A 26,370-nucleotide genomic window follows, 5' to 3' on the forward strand; every position below is an offset into this window, starting at 1 on the left:
GGGGGCATCGTGGTATATGTCACCACCTAAAAGACTAAAGTTACAGAAGAGCAGGATGGGTACCTTCAGAGCTGTCAGACCTAGACCCTCTCATAGCCACTGGAAGGGAAAAGCCAGGTGCATGATCTTTGCTGACAAGTGACTTGGACAAAGGTGTCAATCTTTAAAGTTGACTGGAGGAGCCAGGGCCAACTCCACAGGCAGCCAGAGGGTCCCTGAGGCAAGAGGGCTAGGCACTGGGTAGAACTGCTGCCTTATATGAGCTACGTGGAGTACCAGCCCATGACAGACAGGTGAGGCCAGAGGCACTAAGGAGGGACCTCACTATGGCCAGAGCAGTGTGGCTCAGTGGCATTGTGGATGAGCTGTGGCCAGCCTTGTACTTCTAGAGACATGGGGTCAAGGAGTCCTCATGGTGGGCAGTTCCAGCAACAGAAGGGGCAGTCACATGGACAGTAGGTTGGTGGCCTTGCATGGGCATCAGGCCGCTGGAAATCTGGGGTGACTGGCTTATTCATGACTGGTGGAGATGGTGTTGTGCTCCTATCTTGGGGTGGAGGTGTTGGGTGCCTATCAGGAAGGGTTGATCCAGCACTTATTATAGGAGGCTGAGACAGCTGTAGCCCCTCTTAGGACTGGCCAGCTGCAGATATTCATGAGCCACCTTAGCTCCCAGCAGTCCCTTCACAGAAAAGGGGCCAACTTTCACTTTTATCTGCTAGCTATCCCTGGTGTGACCTACAGAAATTCAAGCAGAGTTTAACAAAAACTGAACAATGGCTCCCTGGTTTCATTTTATTCAGACCAGTGGCTTGCTTTCCTTGTTCCTGTCCCATCTGTCCCCTCACGCACAATCTCCCCTGTCTTTGTGGCCAGAACAGTGCCTCAGGCATGGTGTCCACTGTCCTGCTGTTTCTCAGCACATCCTGTAAATTCTCTAGATGTCATATTACGTTCATCCATTTTTACGCTTCCTGAAACCCTGAAAGCTTTGAGTAAGTAAATAAATATTCAAATGCCCAAAGCCTTTAAACAAATAGGCTATCAGAAGTGTATTTCTTCACTTTTGTATAATTCTGTGTACTTTTGAACACCTCAGGATCACTGATGGGTGTTTAATTTGATGCACTGTAGAAGTCCTGTTCTTGGAAAAAGATTAGGTAAATGAAGATGTGCTTGGGAACAGTCACTTATCAGACAGGGCTGGAGATCACAAGGCAGAACTCACTGCAGTGATTGATCTTACAGAAACCTCCTCCAGGGAGACCTCAGAAAGCCTTCTAAAGTATTCTGTACTTATTGATTGTTGAAAATATAGAAAGTCCAAAAGAAGAGAATAGTTTGTGAGACTTGGCCTCTAACAGATAGTCAAGGTTACCATGTCTATGCTCATGTCTGTGTGAGCAAATCACCTTTGCACCAGTTCCTGTCCTCACAGACCCAGGTGTACCTCCACCTTCTTCCAGCCCACCTGAGGTTTCCTCCTAGGTATGTGTGAAGCCAGCTGTATGCCCTGACCAGCAGGTGGCCCTGCAGAAGGCCACATTATGATTAAGCCCTCCACAGGACACATCTGGTGCAGGGAAAGAGTAGCCACTGACCCCACCCCTCCAGACCACCACACATTCACCACATGGGCAGCTAAGTTGCACTTTTCCACTGCTTCTACTGTCCACTGACTGCCTACCTGTGTCTAGTCACAGTGCCCCTGACATCTGTGAAGGTGGGTTTGTGCCTCTGGAGACTATCCTGACCAGAAAATCAGACCTATACTTATTCCAAGGCTGCAGAGGCGTCAGCCCTTCCAGCCTTAGGTGGCTCCTTCACTATGGCTGGAGGGGCACAGAGACCTCCAGCTGTACTCTGCTGGGGTCAGCAAGTAAACACTCCCCTCAGGCAGTGGCTTGGGTAGCTCCTCAGGAGCTCAGGCCCCAAATGACCCACAGCTACCCCTGTGATTGCTACAAAACAGTGTGGCAGCTCTGGTATCTCCCTGACAAGCTGTTGTTCCACAGGTCTCAGAATGTACACAAGTTTTGGGAGACTGTGGCATGACCTAATGAGGGCCATATTGAATCGTGGCCTGGTAAGGCCCATGTATCATGTAGTGACCTACTTCAGATCATTTCCTGGGACCATGGGTGGGCACTGGGTGTGGTGGCTGTCTCAGGAGCAAGGATGCAATAGTCTCAGGACCCTCCAGGCATCCTAGTACTTTATTCCTTGTTATGTTCTGGTAGAGGGCAAGGCTGTGGACAATGGGGCCTGAGTCTGAGAATTTCCTCTTGGCCTGTGCCCCTCCCTCCTTGACCACTGGTGGGAAACACACATAGGGACCTCATACTAGACAGACACTGGGAGAGCAGGCCCACCGTGGGAGCTGGAAGGCCCCTACTGGCTGCCTCAGCCTGACCCACAAATGCCCCTAGCACCTGCCTTGCCTGTCACAGTAGTTTCCACAGTGGACCTGCAGTGGGGGTTCACAGAGGAGGAGCTGGGGTCCTACCCCCTCAGCCTTGTAGTCCTCTGCCTTTCCTAATGCAGGGTACAGACCCTAGAGAGGCCTGTAGAACCATGGTCTCTCTGGGCATCTGGATGACCCTACCAGACCTTCTTGGTGCCAGGTCCTCCTGTGACTTGTCTGTGGCTAAGGATCCTCTGAGTTGATTTGGCAGTCCTGCCCCTGGGCTGAGAAGACAGTGTGGGCCATCAAGCCTTCCAGCAGGAAGTCTGTCACCAGTATACCAAAGCTGGCTCTGCCCCCATCTTATCCACCTCTGCCTTTTCTCTGCCCTTGGGAACAGAGGTGCCAGAGCCTGCTGGTGCCACTAATGCCATCTTTCATCTGCCAGCCAAGTCATACCAACAGTCTGCTGGACAGATGGATGGGGAGAGAGCAAGAGGAAAGATAAACAGACCAAACAGTAGGCTGGGCCCAGGGCCTTGTCCCCATGCAGCCACTGGGCCCAGTGTGATCATGGCTGACTTAGCACACACTCACATCCTATCCCAGCCACTTCTGCTTATTTTATTTTCCTGAACATGACTTCCAGGTAGGCAGGCAGGCAGGCAGGCAGGAAGGGGTCTGAGGAAGTTAGAAATAGCTGAGGTCTGTTTCCAGCCGAGCAGGTTCTGCAGATGTGCACTGGGATAATTGAGGGTTTGCATGCAGCACTAACACCACGCTTTCCATCCCTGTGCCGACCCAGCCACTGCTGCCGAGTGGGTGGAGGAGCTGCTGCCCGGGCTACCATGTGTGCAGGAAAGCAAGAGAGCTTGGCTTCAGAGCAGCCAGTCCTCCCTCCCAAATGGACTTGTGTCTGAGTCTCAGCATTTCCTTGCAAAGGCTTGTTTCACCCTGCCCTGCGCTGTAGGCCAGGACTGACGAGGTACCATACTATCACACGGGACAGTGCACTCCTTACATCAGGAGTACCTGGACTCCCAGTCTGTCCTTGCTGATCTAGCTTCCTTCCTGTGGCTCACAAGGACCCACCCTGCCTCCCCACCCTCCTCTAATCTAGCAAGAAAGCTTCCTGTCATGCAAGGGAATAAAACATAACCGAGGGATTGAACAACTAGGCCAACACCACACAACAAACATGATTTGTAACAAAACCTGTGAGGAGCAGGTGACCTTGTGGGCCTTAACTCCATGCCTGGGAATGCGCCATGGCTTGGCAAGACCCAGAGCCTGCAGGTTCTAGCCAGGGCTAGAGGCAGATGAAGATTCTGGAAGCACAAAGGCACCAGTGCAGGATGGTGCTGTGTGGTTTAGTCCATTAACTGGAGACTCTAGGCCTGGGGAACGAGAGTGTAAGGGGCTAGCTAGCCCATAAGGGGAACGATCTGTGTGCATAAATGCCAAGTCGTAAGTATGACTGGTGTGGCTTATAGTTCCTGCTTGGTAGGCAGCCTATGGCACATCTTCCCACCTTCCCCATCACCATGGCTGAGCTGGGTATTTTTGCCTTAGTACAGACTCTGGGGGCAGTAGGATTGCCTGGGTTTGTTGCTGAAGATCTCACTCCATGCCAGTGTAGGAACGTTCAACAAGCTGCTGGACCATAGCAACCTTGAGACTTCCCTGCCCGCATGGGTCAGTGGCACTGTCCCATGTGTGATGTAGATTCAGTGTTCTTTGCAAGAGATCTAGCTTGACTCGCAGGTGGTACTGTGTCCCCTTCTTCTAGAGGCTTTGTGCCTGGACGCATGAGTAGCACTTAATTAAATAGGAGTTGATCCACCTGCCTGATAGGACAGGCCCAGCCTCGGTACAGATGTGGTTCTACCCATATTCATTGTGATTCTGACTACCTAGCTCTCCAGAAGCTGATAGGGCTCACGCAAAAAGCAGAAAGGGCAGGTGAGGAGGTGGCCAGCTTCTGCACACCTGCATCCTCAGTGCTAGGACTGCTAGAGAGCATCAGGTTTGTGTGTGGGAAGAAGAGCCAGGTGATGTGCAGTTCCCCTGTGCCCGGGGCATGTGTGGGCACTGCTGGGCGATATGCCCCACCATCCAGAGAGCCTGGGTTGGATATCTGTATCCACAGAATGAATACAGAAAGGTGATTTCAAATGTTCACATGGTTTGGTGGTCTATTCACTTCCTTCCCCTAAGCACACCTGCTGAAGTGCAGTTTGTAGGATGCTGGGCCTTGCTTGGCCTGTCTGCCATGTGCTTGAAGTCCACAGCTTCCACAGTGACCTCCCCAAGCTGTTGTGCACACCAGGGCCTGCAGGCATCTTCCCTCAGACCTCAGATTCATAGGATGACCACATTCAAATAAAACTTCAGTTATGGCACTGAGCTTTGAACTTTACATAATTTCTACAGAGCATAAAATAATTTTTTTGGGCTTTTGAAAATTAATGAGCTTTAAAAACAATTCATAGGGCTGGGCACCAGTGGCTTACAGCTATAATCCTAGCTACTCAGGAGGCTGAGATCTGAGGATCTCTGTTCAAAGCCTGCCCTTGCAGGAAAGTCTATGAGACTCTTATCTCCAATAAACCACCAGAAAACCAGATGTGGTGCTGTGGCTCAAGTGATGGAGGCTCAAGTGATGGAGTGCTAGCCTTGAGCTGAAGTGCTGAGGGATAGCGCCCAGACCCAGAGTTCAAACCCCATGACCAACACCTCTCCCCACCTCCCAAAAAAAAAAATCATAGGTTTACAGAAAAATGTCTCCAATATCCTGGACCTTGCCACATGGTTTCCTTTGTTGATAATGTCTCACATTAGGCTAGTGCTTTCCTGTTACTGCTGACCAGAGTCTGTGGTTGACCGACTGGTGGGGAGCATTCTGGGGTTTGTAAAAATGCTGGGACTGTGCAACATCCCACCAGTCCTTGGCCAGATCCCTCATCCTCAGTCACTTGGGCTATAGAAAGGTGCTGTGCACAGTCATGGGGGAAAACAAGGCCGTGGGTGTCTAGCACCTCATCTGTAGCTTCAGGGTTGGCCTTGAGCAAATTGTTTCAGTTTCCTTGGGACAATTTGGGCTTGCAATCCCTCTTCTCAGATGCTTGGGGAGGTGGCAGGCTCTTAAATAGTGAGCTCATCCTCTAGACCCCTCTCCTCTTGTCTACTCTGCCTCCCACCATTCTGCTCTCTGGCTCTGGCATTGGATCCAGTGGAGAAGACTGGGTGTTCCAGCTGTTGAGATGTGTACCTGCATGCATATCTTTATCTTCTGACTGGTAACTTCCTATTTACTGTCTTCATACATAGGCTGCAGTGCCTACCCTGTTCTGAGAGTACCTTCTGTCCACTCCCCAGGACATTCTTGACCTACTCACCCCTCCTGCCTCTCTGTTCTGTGTGGGGCTTGTGGGGTTCTCTGGGTCATTCACAGAGCGACAGAGTGGGGAGCTGAGCTTGGATCTCCCAGGGAAGTTAGGTTTATACATACACACTCTGTCTGTCTGTCTCTCTCCCCCCCCCCCCCCCCGCTCTCTGTTTCCGCCTCCCTTCCCCCCTCCACTACTACTGGTATCCAAGGCTCTGTCCTACTTCCTTATCAGACCCAAAATTCTCCTGCCTGGCCAAGCCATGCACTGGGTAGCTCTTTCTGTCTGATGAGATTTGAGAATTAAAGTTCTGCCATGACTAGGCTGAGAAATAGGAGAGCATGATGACAGTGTAGGCCCAGGAATGTTAGGGGATAGACTTTGCCAGACACTGCTCCTTGTAGGCATCCAGTGAATTCCAGCCAGTGGCTTCTGAGCCTTGCCCTGCGTAGTAGACAGTCCCATTGTGCCACAAGAGCAGCAAGCAGTATCAAGTGACAGACGCATGCCATATGTCCTACATGGCCTTGAGAGGACCACTCGTGCCCTAGTCTCGCGAGGGTGGCTGTGAGGACCTCACAGCTGAGGGCAGGTAAGCATCTGCCATTCAGTTGTGGATTTGGTGTGTAGCCTGGCTGGCTGGCCTCCCACCAGGCTGTATTTGGTGGGATCGTGGAGCTCGCCCAGCTTCCCCTTCTCCCTTGTATATCAGACTGAAACCATGAGTCTTTCTACCTTCCTGCCCATCCCAGTTTCCTTTCTTGTCATAGAAGACCTCAAGGGTCAAAGAATACTCTGGTCTTGCCCCTTCATTCTGTGGGTGAGGTGACTGCCCAGTCATGTACATAGAGGCCAGGGATCTGGGTTCAGGTGGGAAAACAGACTGAGGATGCTGATAGTTTAAACACAGAACCTTTGGGTTTCACTGCCTCTGCTGTAAACTGGGATGTGGGCCATCTTGGGACCCATCCTGGGCTGGGAGACTGGCTGGTGCTGATTACCATGGAGTTGGCATAGTTAGGGCATCCCCTGAAGGGAGCTGTCCCTCCTTGTGGTGCTGAAGCTCAAGTCAGAAGCAGGTCTGACCTGCTACTGGCCTGGGTGGAGCTGGCTGTCCAGAGAAGAGGTGTGTTGGTGTGGAGTGCTCTTTTTTGCCTCACCCTCCCGAAGATGCTGCTGCTTCTGGAAAGGGACCCAGTGGCTCTGGGGTTGCTTGTGATATAGGGTCCATGATTTCTCAGAACTTCAGGTACTTCACATAGGTGTCTGTGAGATGATAAGGTTCAGATCCTTGCCTTAGTACCAGCTCCAGCTCAGAGCTCCAGGGCTTAGAACTCGGGATCTGCCTGGGGCCCTGGTGGTGGAAGGGCCCAGCATCCTCCTCCGTGCTCTGCTTAATGGAGGACATACTCAGAGGCAGCACCATATGAGGCCTGGCTGACAAAGGGAGATGCAGAGAGGATGCTACTGGGAAGGAGGCGTCAGCTACTCGCCCTCTCCCTTCCCCTCCCTCCTACAGGCAATCAGGCCCATTCACAGGCTCCTGTCAGCAGAGGCTTTTGGAGCCTCTGGTCTCTTGCTGTAACAATGAGATCTAGATAGACACTTTAATTTGAATTTGCCTTTTCAGGTCCCTTGAATTTCAAATAGAGTTGCTTAGAATTCATGCTGACTTGAAAACCTGTCTTATTTCTTCAGCTATGTTGGTCAGGCTTAGCAGGCTCTGGATGTTCTAGTCTTTATGTCCACTTGTATAGCCACACACACCCCCAGGTCCCTGAAGGGGGGGTGAGAGTCAGGGCTGGTGTTCAAGGGTAGCTCCCTGGGCAGTGACCACAGGGCCCTTTGTGAAGACTAGCTTGCTCAGAGTCCTAAGTTCATGGTCCCCAGCACCGGAGGGAGACGTTGCCAGCCTCAGGTGGAAATTTGCGCAGATGAGTAAAGACTGGGCTGTCTTGGCAGTTCCCTGTCTTGAGAGAAGCTAAAGAGATGAAGCTAGGAGTAAGCCAGATGACAACTTTTACCCAAGAAAATGTGTTGTCTTCTGGAAGTCGGCAACCCTGACTGGGAGAACTACTTTCCATTCCTGCAGTTTGTGCAAATGCCCTGTGCTCAAGAGGTCCAGGCATCCTGGGAAATGAAACAAGACTGTGAGGCCCAGCGCCAGTTTTGTTTGAAAAGCCAAGAGTGGGCAGGGCCAAGGCTCCCAGGCCTTCCAGCTGTGAGTTGTTGTCCCCCTCCCCCAGAGGCTTCGTTGTTTTGGTGGTACTAGTGTTTGAACTTTTTAGGCAAGTGCTCTACCACTTGAGCCCATTATCTAAGCAGGCAGGGACATCAAGTGGCCCCTGGTGATGGTTTGTGAGCCCCTGCTCAGCGTTCACAACAGGCATAATTAACATCCCAGACTGCCTTTTAATGACATTGCACTACTTAATGTTTAAAAAAAAAACCCAAACCAAAACTGATTTTTTCCAGTGGTCTCCCTTTTTTGTGCGATTTTTATTACATTTATTGTGTGGTTTTTTTTTTTTTTTGGAGAAGCCATTATCATTTAAAGCTAAGTGATTCAAAAATGCCTTTTAAATGTACATACATATTGACTATTTCTGGCACCATCTCCATGTGTGTTGCTTCCAGATTCCCATCTGGCAACATTTTTCTTTTGCAGGAAGAACTTTAACATTTCTCATAGGTCTGCTACCAGCAGATCTTTTCTGTTCTCCTTTGTCTGAGGATGTCTTATTCCCTCTTCATTTTCATGTGATGTACAATCCTATGTTGACAGTCCTCTTTTCTTTTAACATTGTACTGATGTTTGTCTCACTTTCTGGCTGGCATGGGTTCTGACAAGAAGAATGCGAGCAGTCTTATCTTTGTCCCTTGTATGTGATAGGTCTTTCTTCCTGTAGCTGACTTTGTTTGCTGTGGTTCATTGAACACTTTGGATTTGTGGGTTTATAGTTGATGGAGATTTAGGATCTGATCTCAAATTTGGGCTATCCTTTCTTTGAATGTTTTTGTATCCCTATCCTAGTTTTTCTTTGGAATTTAGTGTAACGTGTTTTTACTGGTTGGCTTTAGCCTATTGATCACTGGTCTTCTCTTCTGTGCCTGAGTTTGGGTATTTCTGTTGCTGTCTTTAACTGCACTGAGCTTATCTTTTGGAGGAAAGTTACTCTTGTCCAGTGATTTTTTTTTTTTCATTTCAATTACTGCTGTTCAAGTCTGTAAGGTCCATTTGGCTCATCCTTAATATTTTGGGCTTCCTTTTTGTTTTTTTTCTTTTAGTATTTTGTTTTGTAACAAATTACTTGAAAACTTAGCATGCAAAACCATCAATGGGGTTTGTTATCTTTCCTAGTTTCAGGTTGTTTTGTTTTATTTTTGCTTGGGAGGGGTATAGTAGAGTTTGAATTCTGGGCCTCAAACTAGCTAAGCAGATGTTCTATCCCTTAAGCCCTATGTCCCAAGCTCTTTTTCACTTTTTTGGGATTTGGTTACATGTTTTTGTTTGGTGCTGGCTTTACAACACAATCCTCCTACTTTTACCTCCTATATAGCTGGGAATGAAGGTGTGTACCACCAGACCCAATTTACTGAGATGAAGATCTTGATACTTTTGTTCAGGCTGGCCTGAACCTTGATCCAGTCTCCCCATCCCCCCTAGTAGCTGGGATTACAAATGTAATAACTCACCCAGCCTCCCACACAGTTTTAGAAAGTTAGGACCCGGGTTTGGTCTGGATTGGCCTGGGTGGTTTGGCTCAGGTTCATTCCTGAGGGTGTAAGCATGCTGTCAGCTCATGTTACCATTTTCTGCAAGCTTGGTAAGGGCCAAAGGACCTGCTTTCAAATGCTTTCTATGGCTGTTGACAGGAGGTTTAAAACACTCATCTGTAGACCTCTCCCTATTGCTGTGGACCACTGCCTACCTAGGATGGTAGCTGCATGTCTTTTATAACCTGAAAGTGGGATGCCATCACTCCTGCCACTTCCTGTTGATTGTGCCCACATACCAACCCTGGTACAATGTGGGAGGAAACAACACCAGGGTGAATACCAGGAGGCAGGGCCATTCAAGACCATCTCAGAGGCTGCCTGCCAGGCTCTCCCAGAGGTCATGTGATCTCTTAAAGCCAGAAGTACATCTGTATTTGGTATTTTAAAGTCTTCATCTGAAAATTCCCGCATTTCTGGACCTGTTTTGATTGGCTGATTTTTCTTCTGGTTATAGATCATAATTTTCTTTTTTTTGCATGCTTAGTTGGTTTAATAGAGGAGGACTAATATTAGGGTTTGAAGTTGGAGCCTTTGTACTTGTTAGACAGGTATTATATTACTTCAGCCATGGCCCATCCCTTTTTGCTTTAGCTATTTTTGACATAGGGTCTCATATTTATATAATCGTGATCTTCCCGTTGATGCTTCCTGTGTGCACAGCTGGGATCGCAAGTACATACCACCACACTAGCTTTTTATTCATTGAGATATGGGGTCTTCTACCTTTGCCTGGTATGGCTTCAAACCACTATTCTCCTGATCTCCATCTCCCAGTTAGCTGGGATTCACAGGTGTGAGCCAACATGTCTGGCTGCTTAGTAATGTTTTATTAGATGATGAACATGGTGAATTTTATGTTATTGAGTATCTGAATTTTGTTGTTTTCTTTGAAAGAGTATTGGATTTTTCCTAGCAGTCTTGATTCTTTCTGGGTTAGCGTGATTCTTTCCAGACCTGTGTTTCACCTTTGTCAGGGCTTTCTAGACTTGCCTTTGTGCTAGGACTAGTGTAATCTACCCTGAGATATGACTCTTCTGTAAATGCCTTTTGTCATCATCAAGGGCTCACTCTTCTTTCGGGCTGGGAGACCTCTGGGACTGCTCTCACATCTGCTTGGTTTTTCTCATTCAGCCTCTTGGAGTTGAGTCCTGTGATGGAACTTATCATGCAGCCACTGGAGAGAGGCCTTATCCAGGTTACTAGTCTGTCCCCTCCACTCAGCAAGACAACCACACTGTGCTGAAGATGCCTCCTGGTGCCATGCTGGGCAAGACACATGAGCTAAGCTGAGCTGAGCCTGATTCCGTCACTCATTTTTTTCCTTATGAACGCACACGCACACATGTGCCTATAAAGACACACTTTATCTTCTTACTGGGGCACCAGTCCTGCTGAGTTAGTGTCTCACACATAGGACATTTTAATAACTCCTTAAAGGTCCCATTTCCAGGTGTACCATATTGGGGTAGGGCTTCAGCCTCTGACCTTTGAGGATTCAATCCAGCCCTTAGCAGCTAGTGTGTGTGTTCTCGCCCGTTGCTCTTGGTAACTTTCCTAGTCCAGGACCCAAGTGAGTGTTTGTCCCGTAGAGCACACATGTGTATGAACAGGATCCTGTTAGGGGAACTTACGCCACTACCCTCTTGCCACCCAGTTCTGTTCATGTGGAAGGTTCTGGGCAGCAAGGTGTTAGCAGGCAGCCAGCACAGGAAGCTGGATCCTCACTTGGACTTGCTGTCTAGTGGTATTTTGGTTCCGAAAGCAGAGTAAGTCATTGCCTTGGTCACTCAGCTTCTGTTTTCCTGTGAGCTGTGCAGCTTCAGCCAGTTCCCAGCAGGTGTTCACTGGCAGACAGACAGCAGGCAGGAGAAAGGTCCCTCCATGCCAGGGGGGTTAAAGTTGCAGCAGTAGAACTTTTGAGTGCTCTAGGGTGACAGAGAGAGGGCCTGACTCACTAAACTGAGTGGGGCAGAGAGAGGGGCTTCACCTGCAGGGCTAGGCCTGTGTCCCAACACATAAAACCTGTCCTCACTGCCCTGTCCTGCCCTGCCCTGCAGAGAAGAGGGAAGTTAGTCCTTCCTCTAGTCTAGCCCCGGCACTGAGTCTGCCTCTCCTGACCCCACTGAGTACAAGCAGCCTATTGTTTATCCTTGGAGGCTGCAGTGCCCATGGCCTGGGCATTCCCACCCTGCCCTCCCCATCCTGCCTTCCCCCTGCTGCCCTCCTTACTCTTAGATTAGTGCTCTGAGTGTTAGGCATCCAGGCAGGAGGCCCCCAGCTACGCTGACCACATAAAGCCTCAATTGAACAGGGAGCAGGTGATGTGTTGTAAGATATTCTTCCCTTCCCAGGTCAATTCTTGAACCCACCAGGCAATTGATGAAAAGCCGCCTGTCACCAAGTAAGGCCAATATGTGAGAGCAATTCTATACCCCTTTCCTTGTGAAGGGAGCTCCAGCTAGCCCAGTTAGCTGTGCTCAGTGCCATGGACCCTCAGGATCAGTACTCCGCACCTCACCCCCACCCCTCCTCCTTCCTAGTTAGGTGCTGGGATACCTAGCTAGGACAACCCCTCCCATGATACCTCTCTGACCTTTCCAGCCATGTCAGCCCCTCTGCACTTGGCAGGTCCTAGCCTCTGCCAGGATGGCAACAGCTTGTACAAATGACTCTCCCCTGGGTATGTGCACCAGGGGGTGCCACTGGCTACCAATAACCCCTAAGCTTCCTTGCCTGGGCACATTCTCTTTCCTGTGCAGAGGCTCTGAGTCCATCAGGAGAGTCTAGGAAGCAGGGTTCTATGTTGCCTCATCTCTGCACCCCCATCTCCCACAGCAGGAGCCTCTTATACCCCACGACCCCAGCCCCCATGAGGGCTCAGAGCACAAAATGTGGATTTCTTCATCTATCACCTCAGCCTTGCACTGATGCTGCTCACTAGGCCCTTGTGTGTGTATCAAGTGCAGCCCACTGTGTGCCCCTAAAACTCCCCAGCTTTGAGCCCCTGGGCTCAGGGCCAGCCCAGCCTCTTTCCCCCATGCCTCTCTCATGCAGGCCTGTGGGCCTCTGAGGTACTGCAGATGTCTCTCTCAGGGTAGGCTTACAGTGTCTGTTAGTTCAAGGGTGTAAGAAAACTCTGAGCTGCTGCCTTGGGGAAGCACCAAGACCCAATCCCCAGGACACAGACCAACTACGTTGGGCTGGCTGCCTTCTGAGACCTTCCCACCCACTCAGGGCCCACCAAGGCAAGTTGCTGGGCTCCTCAACCTCTTGTCCAAACCCCTTAGCCCAGTTAGCTGTACTCCTGTGCCCAATAGCCACACATCTGCTTTTCCTTGCTGGCACAGCCTCATCTCAGCATACAAACCTGCCCAACAGAGCATCCTCACACTCCGGTCTGTCTTCCTGAAGACAAGTGGCCACCTGTCCAGGCCCCTTCGTTGTCTTGGTGGTGGCCCCCATGTGGGCTTCTACTTTATTACATAAGCCTCTATGGCCAGCCCCTCATAGTACCCCTCTCAGTGCACCCAGAACTGGTGTCCAGAAGGGGCCTTGAGCTACAGGACAACACACTGCCTGGCCACTGCTGTCCCCAGAGCAAGCTCCCTTGGGGTTTCTCATCCCTTCTTGCGCAGGCCTCACTAGCCACCTTAGGCCCAGCACTACCTCAGCCCAGGCAGGCTGTGCATCAACTCACACAGGGACATTCATGTTTGGTTGAGCTTTTTAAAACACTGAGAGACAAGAGACTTTGGAACACAGTATAGAACAACAGGAAGGATAGGGTATTCGTTATGGTATTATACTTCTGTAAAGAGCTCCATGTTGGCCTTCTGAGGTGTCCAGGCTCCAGGTTTCCTGTCAGCCAAGTCCCTGTCATTACTGTTGAGGGTTCTGGCTCAGAAAACAGTTACTGAGTGCCTACTGTGTGCTGTCCCCAATCTGTCTTCATCTCCTCTCTTGGTGCTGCCTGTGGACGCTCCCTCAGAGGCCAATGTGTCTCTCCATGTACCTCCCAGTGGCAGATATATTCACTTACACCTCAAGGTCAGCTGGCCAGCCCAGGTGGCACGGGAGCTGAGTGGTGGAGATTGTCCGGCTCTAGCCAAAGGATTGCACCTCTGTGCTGAGCCAGCATGAGACAAGAGTGGGGTGGGCCTCGCACCCAAGCTGCCAGGGCGCCCTCTGCCCTACAAGGCGCCAGCGAGGCGGGCCCTTGGATGAGCCGCCTGCACTGTCCCCAGACACATCTCCATCAGCTGGGCTAACATGGCCCACCAAGGGTATTGCTTCCTACCTTCTGTCCAAGAAAACCAGAAGGTAATGTGGGGAAAAGGGAATTTACTTAGGATTATTGTCATAGGGAGAGGGAGATCTAGATGATCAGGCAAAGGGTGAGGGTCTTGCTGGAACTGGATAGTAAGTGATAGGCACCTAGTTGGCAAGAGGGAATAATGTAGTCACGGATGCTGACCATGTCATCATGCATGCCTCAACCTGTTACTGCTCCCTTCCTGGCCTACCAGTCCCACCGCCTAGTTCATTTCACTCTCCTTGATATCACAGACCTAGTCATGGTCTCTTCCAACATCCATGGAACCAGGCTTTCCTACACAGAAAGACAGAAAACACTGTGTTCTCCATAACCAGTGAGCTGGCTGCTGGGACTGTGTACCTCTCCTCTTAACTCTGAGGTGCAGCTGCCTTTCCCCAGTGTCTGGATGACCTGTGTCCCCTGGTACAGGTGCCTCCCAGCTTCCTTACTAGAACTGTTGTTGCTGACCACAGCTCTAGGTTGATGAAAGGCCTGGCTTCCCCTCAAGCACAGAGCACAGGGCCCTGGCAAGGTGAGCAGCCTCGGCCTTGTACCCCAGTTGGGTCAGCTCCTGTGGGGCATCTGAGCTGCCAAGTATTAGAATGTGTTGAAAGCCGGGCACTGGTGGCTCATGCCTGTACTCCTAGCTACTCAGGAGGCTGAGATCTGAGGATCACAGTTCAAGCAAGCCTGGGCAGGAAAGCCGTGACTCCTACCTCCCTCCAATAAACTGGAAGTGGTGCTGTGGCTCAAGTGGTAGAGCGCTTGCCTTGAGCTCAAGAGCTGAGGGACAACGCCCAGGCACAGAGTTCAAACCCCAGGACCAACAACAACAACAAAAAATCTGTTGACAATCCCCTATCCCCCGTCAAGCCCCTCTTGGTGTCTGTTTAGAATAACTTAGGCTAGAAAATTGGACAAACAGACATCTGGTGGAGTAGGTACTGTAGGATCTGCTGCTGTCCTGCAACACCTGACAGGCCCTGCCTCCTCACCACCTTTTCCACTGCTGGGTCTCTCAGAGCTGCATACCTGCCCCTCTTCCTCTTACCCCAAAGTATGGGAACTCCCAGGCTCTGTCCCCTCCAGGTCATTTCCACACACAGCCACCTCTGCCCACTGTAGATTCCACACCCTTTGATGAACTGTAGCCCTGTCCAATCCCAGAGCACCAAGTAAGCTAGATGGCACTTGGCTCTGGAAGACCTAGACCCATGCTATGGTTACCAGCTCTAAAACTCAAGGGCTAGGTACATGCCAGGCAGCACCCAGACCAGATGTCTGATATGTAACCACAAACCATCTTTCCTGCTTTCAGAGTTCTGTGTCATGATTTGACATGTGGAGTCCACTGCTCTCCCCTGGCTGTTGGTTCAAGGTCAGGTTTGTTTGCCAAGCTGGACCTCTAACATTTCACCAGCCAAGTGTGAGCTCTGAGTCTGCCCTGGTACCACCAGATGGCAGAGAGGACAGAAGAGGATGAAAGGCACCTCTTGTCCCTATCCCAGATACCTTTCTAGGCTGGCCTTGCTAGATCCTGAACAGATCAAGTGAACTTCCCAGCTTGCTAGCAAGGTGCCCCCACCTAATTTGCATTGGGTGAGCATCACACCATACACCAGCAGACTCCACTGCCAGCGCCAGGTGTAACGAAGTAGAGAGCATGGGCTGACATTTATATTTGCCACACTGGGGGTGGGGCTTCCAGGTCCTCTCCATTCCTCTTAGCTACGATGGTCCTAATTGATGATTGTAGCTCATTACAACTCACTCTAATTAAATTACCTATTGGTGGCTAGGAGATTAATGGCACAACCAGGTTAGAGCATGATTACATTTAGACTTGTCACAATTGTATGTTTTTTTAAGAGGAAGACATTCAGGGCCTGCTTTGGATGCTCAACCGCACATGCATTGGGCTGTTTTGGAGAGTTCCTTGGGCCTGGGACTGGCTCCCTCCTCAGAACCCAGAGGATGAGTTGGTAGAGCAGGAAGCTGGTGCTGAGGAAGATAGGCCCTCCACCCGGGCTGCTGGAAGTGTGTGCTGATAGCGATAGGAGTTCCTTCTGTGTGGGGAGTCTGGGAACGCAGGAGGGTGAACATTGGATGGTGACCAATCTGAACTTTGTCCTGAGTCTCACTCCAAACCAACCTGATACCATTCCCTGTGACTCTCAGCAGCTGTATGAGGTGAATGCTGGTGCCACCTCCTTGATGATTATCTTGGGGTTCTTCACACATGGCCTGTGGGTCAGCAGCATGGACTCCTCTTGGAGGCCTGTTCAACACATCGAAGCTTTACCATAGGCCTGTTGAGTCCCAACTTAAACTTAACAGTGCCCTGTGGATGTAGGGTCATTTACAAAAGAGAGTTTAGGGAACACCAGGTCAGCCACTGCCTGCCCATCCTGCTCAGCTCCACTGAATGGTGAGGAGAACTCATGCCCTCATGCAGCATGTAGTATATCCTGGGTCACATTGGTGGGCCTGTGTGCTGCAGGTCACCCAGCTGCACTTGTGCTTTGGGGTAGGCCAGGCCACCAGGCAGTGAATCAAGATTCACCATTCAGAGCTCCAGGGGGACAAGAGGTTACTGTGCAGAGCAGTGCCAAGTGTGCAGGAACAGGGTGTTACCATGCAGAGCACTGGGCATGTGATGGGCCAATTATACAGAGTACCAAGTATAGTACTGGGGAGCAGAGGGGAGGCACTAGGAATACCAGGGAGTCACTGTGCAGAGTACTAGTAGTACTAGGAAGTCACCATGTAGAGTACTGGAAGTACAGGGAGTCACTGTGTAAAGTACCACATCGTCAGGGGAGGTCACACTACAGAGTACTAAATATACTAGGGCGTACTGTGCAGAGTACCAGCAATACCAAGAGATCACTACAGAATACTGAAATCCTGGGGTCATTACAGAGGCCACATCTTCAATGGAGGTGGTACTATGTACAGTACCAAGCATACTGGCAGGAGTGCTATGTATAGGACCAAGAGGCACTCTGCAGAATACTGGAATACTCAAGGTCATTGTTCAGAGTACTAGGTGTGGGGGTTGGGAACAGTTACCACTATGCAGAGAGCTGGAATTATCGTGGGTCGCCATGCAGAGTACAGGGCATGCTGAGGACCACTATCTATACTATTGATTTTTTTTATTTTTTATTTATTTATTTATTTATTTATTTTTTGGCTGTTGTGGGGCCTAAACTCTGGGCCTGGGTGCTGTCCCTCAGTTTTTCAGCTCAGGGCTAGCACCCTACCACTTGAGCTGCAGCACCACTTCCTTTTTTTTCTGCTTATTTAGTGCTAAGGAATCAAACCTAGGGCCTCATGCATGCAAGGCAAGTACTCTACCACTGAGCCAACTTTGAAACCATACTATTGAATGTTTTGAGTGTCACACTGCCATTCCTGCAGCCACAGCCTGCTAGGCTCAGTAGTCCCTACTAGACAGAGTCACTGATATTCAGGAAAGGACATCCAGGAACAAGGCGATTGCCTCAACAGCCACATCACCTGCCCACTGGCACCACCTCAGTGAGTGTGGGAGACCCCCATGAGGTTGCTGGCTAGCTCGCACATCACAGCGATGGTGAGAGCACTGCAGAACAGGACCTGACTGAAGCTTCCCTTTCAGCTCCTATGGCCAGGGCTGGTCAAGCCATGCTCCTGTGGGTTGGCCATCAGCACTCTATGGAGGATGTGCCTGCCCTGAGCTGCCAGGGAAGGACCTCTCACGATGGCCCTTGTGTCTCAAGAAGACCAGGGCTGGTTACTGAGTCTGATGACTTGTCAGCAGGACACAGTGGGCCACAGTGACCCCAAAGGCCTAGAAGCACAGTCCCTCAGTTCCCAGTACAAGAGCCTTTATGTGCAGGATTTCAAGGGCATGAGCGGGTACAATGCAGTGCCTAGCCTGTCAAGAGCCACTTGGGCTCAGCAGATTCTGACTTGGCAGTGGGCTTTGAAGAGTCTCAATGGACACAAAGCAGAGCACCTGGGTTCCTGCTTGGGCAAGGTAGCATGAGAAGTCCAGAGGAGCATTTGGACTTGGCATGGTGCAGCCCTCATAGGAGGCTCTGGCTCACGCTGCATCGTTCTTCTGGGTCCCTTGTGGCTGGTGCTTGGGGCTGTGTAAAGCTATGGGCCTTGCTCTCCCTGCTTAGGGATTAGCCAGCAGGCTGTCACTGAGTCTTTGCCCCTTGGAGCCCAACCCAGTAGCTCAACACACAGTGACATGTCCCACTGTGGAAACATCCTGTGCCTGCAAGTTCTGAGCTGACTCTACTATGATCTGCCCTGCTTGGAAATACCAACAGTCCCCTACTGAGCCTCCCTCCCTGGCGGTCATACTGGATTGTCTAAATTTGGGGGGGGGGTTCCGTTTTTTTGGTGGTCTTGGGGTTGTAAACAGGGCTTCTCACTTGCCAGGCAGACACTCAGCCACTTAAGCCACTTCCACCAGCTCTTTTTTTGTTGCTTATTCTCAAGACAGGGTCTCAGGCTAGCCTGGACAGCATTCCTTCTGTTTGTGCTTCTTTGGATCACTGCAATGACAGGTAGCCACCATACCCAGTCATTGGTTGAGATAAAGGCTTGGGACCTTTTTTCCCCCCCCTCAGGGTTGCCTTAGCCTCAATCTCTACCTCCCAAGTAGCTAGGTTAACATGAAGTCACCATGCCCAGCTCGGCAGGGCACTCTTCTGTGCTCCTGGCTGTGCCTGAAAGAGCTCTGACTACTGTGTACATAGAGATCATAAGTGGGGTTTTTTTGGGGGGCAGGTAGAAGGTCTTGCTGAAGAGTCACCAGCACCACAAAACTCAGAGATTGAGAGATGTTTGCATGTTGGATAGTAGCAGAAGCCAGCCAATCCCATGTAATACATGGAGTAACTAGGAGGTAGGGAAGGAGGGTCTTAATTTCTGTGATGATTCCACACAAAGCCAGAATGTTATCATTCAGACTGTGAGAAGATGGAATTCAGATCCTAGCCCTGCTGCTGCATGACCCCAGACAAAGTGTCCAGCCTCTTGTGGCTGCCGTGAGGTTAATGTGCCAAAGTATAGGAGGCTCCTGGGCATACCTTTAGTTGAGCTGCCACAGCACATGGAGGAAATGTACAGGCCTGGGCCCTCAAAACAACAAACTCAGAAGAATCAGGAAGTGGCATTCTTAGCCTTCCTGACATGTTGGGAGAGTGTGCAGCAGAGGCAGCAGTGTGCAAGATGGGACACCGGATGTCTTAGAGCCTGGTGTTGCTCCTTGTTACAGGAGGTAGGGGAGAAGCAGGCAAGGACGATGTTTTAATTATGTGATTCTTATCTGGGCAGAGACTCTCTTAAATGCATTGTAATCTATTTTTAATAAGTCATTCAAACAAGCTCAGCTCCAATTAATGTCCAGAGCTGATAGCTGGGGCCAACGTGCCAGCCACGCCTGTCCCTTTGATGAGAGGCTGCCCTTCACTTCCCCTTCCCAGCTGTCCTGCCGTGTCCTTGGTCAAAAGGAAAGAAACAATGGCCTAGCAGCCCTCTGTTCCTGCCTTTCAGAGCCTTGGCCAGCTGAGATGCCCAGAATGAGAATTAGAGCAGCAGGTAGAAGTCTACCATGGGGATGGCTGTGACAATGTACACCCAGCTATCTGACTTCAGTCCTGTTTGCTCAGCATCAAGGGGGACAGGCCATGGAAGGACCTGTGGTCAGACTCATAGAGTATGCTAGAGCTGCCAGAGACCTCAGTGAGCAGGGTGCATGTATTGCTTGCTGCCTCCCCTGGGCCCTCAAGCCCAGGCCCCAACCTTTGTGTTCTGGGGAAATCTGTTGTGTGTCCCTCCCAAGACTGTGCCTACCTCAGCCAGCTCTAAGAGGATCTTCAGCTTCTACTCTTCTCAGTGGCCCGGGCAGGGGTGGGATGGGGGAATATGCAGATGCATCTTGTATCCCTGTCACACGTGCAGGTGATCCCAGCCAGCCAGAAAACGTCCTTTGTGATAACAAGCCGTCAGCAGTGTTGCCTATTCCTACCAGCCCGCAGGCTTCTGTCTGCCTGTTTCCCCTTTCCATCCTGGCTGGGCTAAGGCTCGCAGCTTCTCAACCTCACCACCCCATTCCCCCACATAGTCTTCCCTCTCCAGCTCTGGGCCACAGAGTCTCTGTTGACCTGTTCTGTGACCAGGAACCCAGCCAGCAGAGGCAGTTAGACCTGGTGATGCCATGCTGCCAAATTGCCCTCCCATCTCCTTACCTAGCAAATGTAGGCATAAGAGTAGTGGGCAGCCGAGCCTGGCTGTGCAGCAGGGGTAAAGTGTCCACACAGTGCTGAGCTCAGTGACTACTCACCACCCAGGGTCCTGCTGTGCCCCAGCATGCACTCCACAGCTCTGTACATAGGTATCTTCCCTCCTACCCTGGGTGCCTGGCACCCAAGCCTCAGCCTTAGTCCATGATTAGCGTGGCACCTCCTGGCCTCCCTAAACTTGGCTTAGAAAACCTTCCTAACCAGCAGCCCTGCAGGCTTTTGTCTGCCTCTGTCTCCCCTGCCCACCCTAGCATGATTCCTAACCTGAGCCAGTCCCACCTTCCTGTGTCAAAGGAAGAAGTTGTTTGTGCGTCTGGCACTCTGTCTGGACCAGTCCTGTTGGGTTGGTGTTTGTCATCATGCTGAAGGCTGGACCACAACTTCCTAAGGGCTTAGCAAAGCACCAGAAATCATTGTCTACCTCATGGTGGACAAGCCTCCACATGTAGGAGCATATAGCACTTCTGTGGCCTGGGCCTCTGCCTGACCGGAAGTGGAGGAGGCCCCATGGGGGTGGTCAAGCCCAGGGTGTGCCCATCTGCAGGCAGGCAGGAGCACTGGCACGAGATAAAGAGAGCAATCACTTCCTGCTCACAACAGCCTGTCTCTGGGTCTGTGCGCTCCTAGTCTCCAAGGCAGCCAGTCCTGATTAACTGTGCAAACTTAATTAGTTCACATCCAAGTTTGTGGAAGGCATTCCTCAGGGGAGCTTGTGTGAACAGCCTCCGGTTACCAAGAAGACTGGATTCCACACCGAGGTGATGGTATTAATATTGAACACCCCTCCTCAAGTTTCCATTCCTTCCGATCGTAAAGAGACTCATCGTCTTCTGGCTTCTCCAGTGCATGGCTCTTGTAAATGATAAAAAGCAATTTCTTCCAAAAAGACTGAGGGAGAAGGGGATGGGCAAGGCACCAAAAAGACTGAGGGAGAAGGGGATGGGCAAGGCACCTAGCCCTGTCCTAGGAGGCCAGTTCCAGTTGGAAGGGCCAGAGGACACTCTGTGCTTCCTGGAGCTCCAGGCGGGAACCTGTAGTAGAGTGGGGACTGCAGACCTGTGGGCTTTGGTGGTCAAGTAGGCATCCTAAATGCTCAGGAATCCTCCAGCCAGTTCATTTGGATGGTTCAGGAAGCATTTTTTTTCTCCTAACGTTGCCCAGCTGCCGGTGTGTCTTGGGGATGTCTCAAATTCACTCTTTAAAGACTCCATAAGCAGGGGGGTGTTCAGAAGCCTGAAGCAATTTGGATAATGACACATCCTGTTCTGAGCTTGGCCCAATCAAAGGGAATGGCCAGGCCTTTGATCTTTATATTCCCTGGAGATCTGGAAAGAGATCAGCTCCTTAGGCCCCACCTGCCCTGTGGGGACCAGTATAATTGTGAATCAGAGCCTCCCCTCCTCCTCAGAAAAGTGGCTCCCTCCTCCCATCCTTCCCTTCTGTGCCCACAATGTCAGTGGGACCATCTAGACCCAGCCCCCACCCAGTTCCCTCCATGCTGGCCTGGCTTCCTTCCATGACCAGGTACCTTAAGCAGCCAGTGCTGATCCCAATTGTTCCCCCACCCCCACCCCAGGAGTGCTGGGATCACTACCCACATACTGTGGGGGACAGTAGACCCCATGGGGTCCAGAGAGGTGATGTCACCACACTTGAGGCTCCTCACCATAGAGTGGGCTGGGTGTAGTGAGTGGGCACGGAACGCTGCCCTTGCACAGTACAGAGCCAGCTTTGTTGCCCTCAGCTTCTGGTAGGGGGCGAGGGGGTGTCTGACAGGTCCTCTCTAGGGGATTGGTACAGACCTGAGACCCCTGCTCATCACCCTCCTCAGATAGGACAAAGTCTTTCATGGTTGCTCATAGCCCCACAGCTGGCCTCAGGCTTTCACTGCTGTTGGCTGCCTTCTGGTCCATAATGGGCTCTCCATGGACTCTTGACTGGTTTTTAACTAGATCCCAAGCCTTCCTCCTTCCCTTCTCTGGCCTGATTGGCCATACCATGCACTCCCCTGGCCCTGGGCCTCTGCTAAGCCTGCCACATTGGGGCTGCCTCTTCAATGACCAGCTAGGCTGGCTGGTCTCAGGTCCCCCTTTCTCATGCGTGAGGGACTGTGGCAGCCCCTTCGCCAGGCCTTGTACTGGGCATCCCACAGATCAGTGCCCCATATAGAGTGAGGATGGACCTGACCCAGGATGGTGCAAACCTGCTGAGCACTAGCCTCTGCCCTGCTGTTTATTCCCATTCTGGCAGCCAGCCAGAGGCCCTGGGCTCAGAGCCCACCTTGGGTCAGCAGTCCAGGGCTTAGTTCTGTTTTGTTTCTGCTGATTTATTTTCTTAGTTACTGCCTATTTATAGCAAGCCGTGCTTTTTTCACTTTACAGTGGTGGTACAGAGCTTCCCATTATGCAAAGTTTATTTACGCTAATGAGGAGAGTCGGCTTAAGGAACTGTGCTAATAAGTAGCAGCCTGTGGGAGGTGACCATGAGCCCTCAACTTGGAAACTGAGCCAGGCTGCCCTTGCTCCTTAGCCAGTTCCAGCCTGCAGACCTGCCGAGGGCTTTGTACAGATCACTCTGACATTCGGGAAGCTTCTGACATGTGGTACGCTGAGATGCACATAGCCAGAAAAGGCTTCCTCTCTAAGGGTCTCTATGGACAAACCCTTGGGACAGGAATGACAGGAGGGCTGGAGTGGATGCATCCTGAGCCTCATCTTCCTCACAACCTTCTGCCTCCTGGGGGACATTGGGCAGTGTTGATATTTCAGTTGGGATGGTTGGGCAGTGTTTCTGGCCTCTAGCTTCAGGCAGAGAAGCTAGTAGGGACCCCCTTCAGGGCAAGAAAGAGCCTGAGCACTGTTCCAGCCATGATGGCAGTAAACAACACTAGATGCTTCCATCTGCAGGGCTGTGGGCACCTGGGTACTGAAGGCTTCTCTGAGGAGGGTACACTGAGGCCAATTATGAAAGATAAGAAAAAGCCAATTGTGTGCCTCTGTCATATATTATTCTTTGGTGTTGTTTGGTTAGTGTGTGTGCTTTTTTTTTTTAACAGTATACAAATGTAAAACTTATGTTTGGCTTGCCTCTACCAAAATGGGCCATCATCTAGATTTGACTCACGGGTCATCATTGGCAGAGCACTAAGAATCAGCATCATTTTTCCGTATGAGTAAACCCTCTAGCTGCGTTTTGTTATGTCGTTATGTAGTGGATTCCATGATTCCTTTTTGACTTCTGACAGTTATTTTAGATCATGATCTCAATAGTCTTCTTCAAAATGACATACATATTTTGTAAAAAAAAAAAAAAAGAACTTGACGTGTAAATACTGTGTGCTGTATTTCAAAAATGAAAGTCTCACAAAAAGTTAAGAAGCAAGCAAGCATTGGCAAGCTTGAAGGAAGGAAGAAAGGAAGGAGGGGGGAAGGAAGGAAAGAAAAAGAAAGAAGAAAGGAAGGAAGGAAGGATAGAGTGAGCCCATTGTGAAAGGGCTTTCATTCTAGAAAGCTCTTCCAGAAGCCAAGTGGCCAGAGCTGGGAAGCTGGGCAGAGATGAAGTTCAGGCTGTCGAGGTATATGCCAGACATGGGTACTTGTCCCTTGTACGTTTGGTTCCTCCAGACGTTGGCACTAGGCCAGCCTTCTGTCTGGAATGTTACTGCCCGCCCCCCCCTTTTGCCCTGCTGACTGCTTATCCCCCAGGCAGTATGGCTTCACCAAACTCAGGAGGTTCTGACCAAAAGCTGCAGACTTTTGGGGGGAATGAGACCTTGCTATGTCATGTTTGCCAGAGTTTCTTGTCCATGCCCTGAGGACACATTGTAGAAGGTTGAGTGGCTTTGAACTCCTGGCCCATCCTGGGTAGATAGGTGTTCAACACAGCTTGTGACACTTATAGACCATGCCACATTTATCCTAGGGGCAAAACAGCCTCTGAAGACCGTCAGCTGCTTTGTCCCTCCTTCTCCTACTTCTCCTCCTCCTCCCCCTCTCAAAGCCCCCTGGGAGTGTGCCCCTCCTTAGATGCCATGCTGAGAGTGGGAAGCCACCAGACACTACAGTAGTTTGGCCACAGAAGAGCACAAGGGAAGGGCCTGTCCTGCATCCTGCTGGCACCTGGGAGCACTGGGCTAATCAGTTACAGATCTGTGTAAATGTGTTTGAGAGTGGCTCCACAGTTTGCCTCAGAATCTAGAGGACCTGTGGCTCAGAGGAGAATGGGCTCTGCACCCAGCACCCCAGGACTTGGGGTGTTTGTGGCTGCTCTCTGGCAGTTCACAAAGCATCAGCGAGTGCTATTGGGTAGGTCATTAATTGGAAGAGCATTCTTCCTGGGCTGCCCACTGAGAAGCAGATCTGTGCTTCCTGTGACTACGCTGGGGTCAGGGCTGCTCAAGTCCAACCCTTGGGCAGAGCTGGATGCTTCTGTTTTGTAGATACTTAAGAAGGAAGACATCTGACAAAACCTGGTAGTCCGGGCAGAGGGTCTGGGGTGGAGGCCTCCAGCTGAAGCTGTACATGTGGGTCCTGAGGGAGGCTTGAATGCGTCCTGATGGTCCCTCCTGGTTCCTCCCTCGTTTAGAGAGATCTGGAGTGCTGCCAACATGCTGGCAAAACCCTCAAACTGGATGATTTGAGGTCCCTAAAGGAGAATATTAAGTCGGTCCTTAGCCTCAGAGCCAACAGGACCTAGCAGGATGCTGGTGCACCTGGAGGGAGCCCATGGAGTGTCCTCTGGGGCTCCTAGGCAGGATATGCTCTCCCTTGCAAGTCAACCCACACCTCCAGAAGGCAGTCAGACTTCTAAAAGTTCTCGCAACAGTCACCTGAAACGGGCTACTGGCGGCTTTCAAGCTCCCAGACTGAGGGGGCTGACATCAACCTGCCTAATTAATTCTACAGCTGTGTCCCCCACTCCATAGCACCAGCCCCCAAGGAAGCCACTCTGGGACAAGGATCCTCCTCTTCACAGCTAAGGCACAGAGAAGAGGCCAAGGCCTCTGGCACACTCAGGGCTCACTTCACCCCCACCCCCACCCCCAGCTTTCCTGTGTTCTGTGTGAGTGCCAGCTCCCTGGTACAGGGACTCATCTTCTTTCTTCTTTCCTTTCTTTCTTTCTTTCTTTCTTCCTTTCTTTCTTTCTTGTGAGAATACCATACAGAGGAGTTACAATTACATGGGACTCACTTTCTTTCTTTCTCACTCCTGCTAAGACCCCAGCTGCCCAGTGATATCCTCAGAAGGAAGAGAGTTTCCAGGCCAACTGGCTTTGCAGTCCTGATGGCCTTAGTGCCCTATATTGGTGGGAGTGGGGTCTCTGCACAGCCAGTCTCAGTCTGCATGGGCAGAGCAGACCCCAGAGCTTCAGACTGGCTCATAGAGAGGTCTGGGCTTAGGGGCACAATCCTGTCCCACCCACTGTAGATGCCAGCCCAGACCATGCCTCACTATTGTTCATCCCTGGGGCCTAGCTTTCCTTACTTCTACCTCTGTCGCTATGTTTAAGGCCCATACCTTAGTCCCATCATTTCCTTCTGCAAGCCTGGTTTCAATCTGAGCTTCCTTACCACTGTGGTCTGAGGGCTGGTTGTGGCTGACCATCTGGGTACCTACATTACCCAGTGCTCTGGGGTGAGGGAAACATCCTCATAGCAATACTGAATGTTCAGGCTCAGCTATTACATTGGCACAGGTGAGACTTGGCATCTGGTCTGATCACTCAGCAGCCCCAGCAAGATGAGGTGGCACAGATTCCCAGGTCTTAAAGGAGGTAGGGCCTGTGGAGCTTCAGGGCTAGCCTAAGATTCCTCCTCACTCCTGCATATGCACAGATAGGGAAAGGCATCGCAGAACAGGCCAAGACCCAAGGCTCCAGGCCCATCCCTTCAGAACAGGTAAGGCTGTTGAGCTGAAGGCAGACTGAAGGAGGCTTAGTACGCCCTTGGAGAGTGCCAGGGCATGATGTCTATGCCAGCATGTCCAGGCATTGCTCCCAAGCAACAGTCAGCAAGCCCTAAGAGTGGGCAGTGCCAACTGCGAAAGGCGGGTAGAGACAGCCCTGGGGACACAACCACTTGGGAGGCATGTTCACCCCACAAGGGAGCCACCAGCCAAAACAGTCACAGGGGCAGGTGCCATATGCCACAAGTGTCATTACTCTTTGTCTTCCAAGTC

At 50.9% G+C, this 26,370-nt stretch overlaps 1 protein-coding gene across 3 annotated transcripts in view; it reads left to right on the forward strand.

Annotated features, from left to right (window-relative positions):
- The window catches only part of Mad1l1 (mitotic arrest deficient 1 like 1), a 299,059-nt gene that overhangs the window by 242,750 nt on the left and 29,939 nt on the right, over positions 1-26,370 (forward strand). The window lies entirely within an intron of this gene.

Source organism: Dipodomys spectabilis, unplaced genomic scaffold (genome assembly GCF_019054845.1).
Source record: "Dipodomys spectabilis isolate Male_0828 unplaced genomic scaffold, ASM1905484v1 ptg000098l, whole genome shotgun sequence".
Taxonomy (NCBI): Eukaryota; Metazoa; Chordata; class Mammalia; order Rodentia; family Heteromyidae; genus Dipodomys; species Dipodomys spectabilis.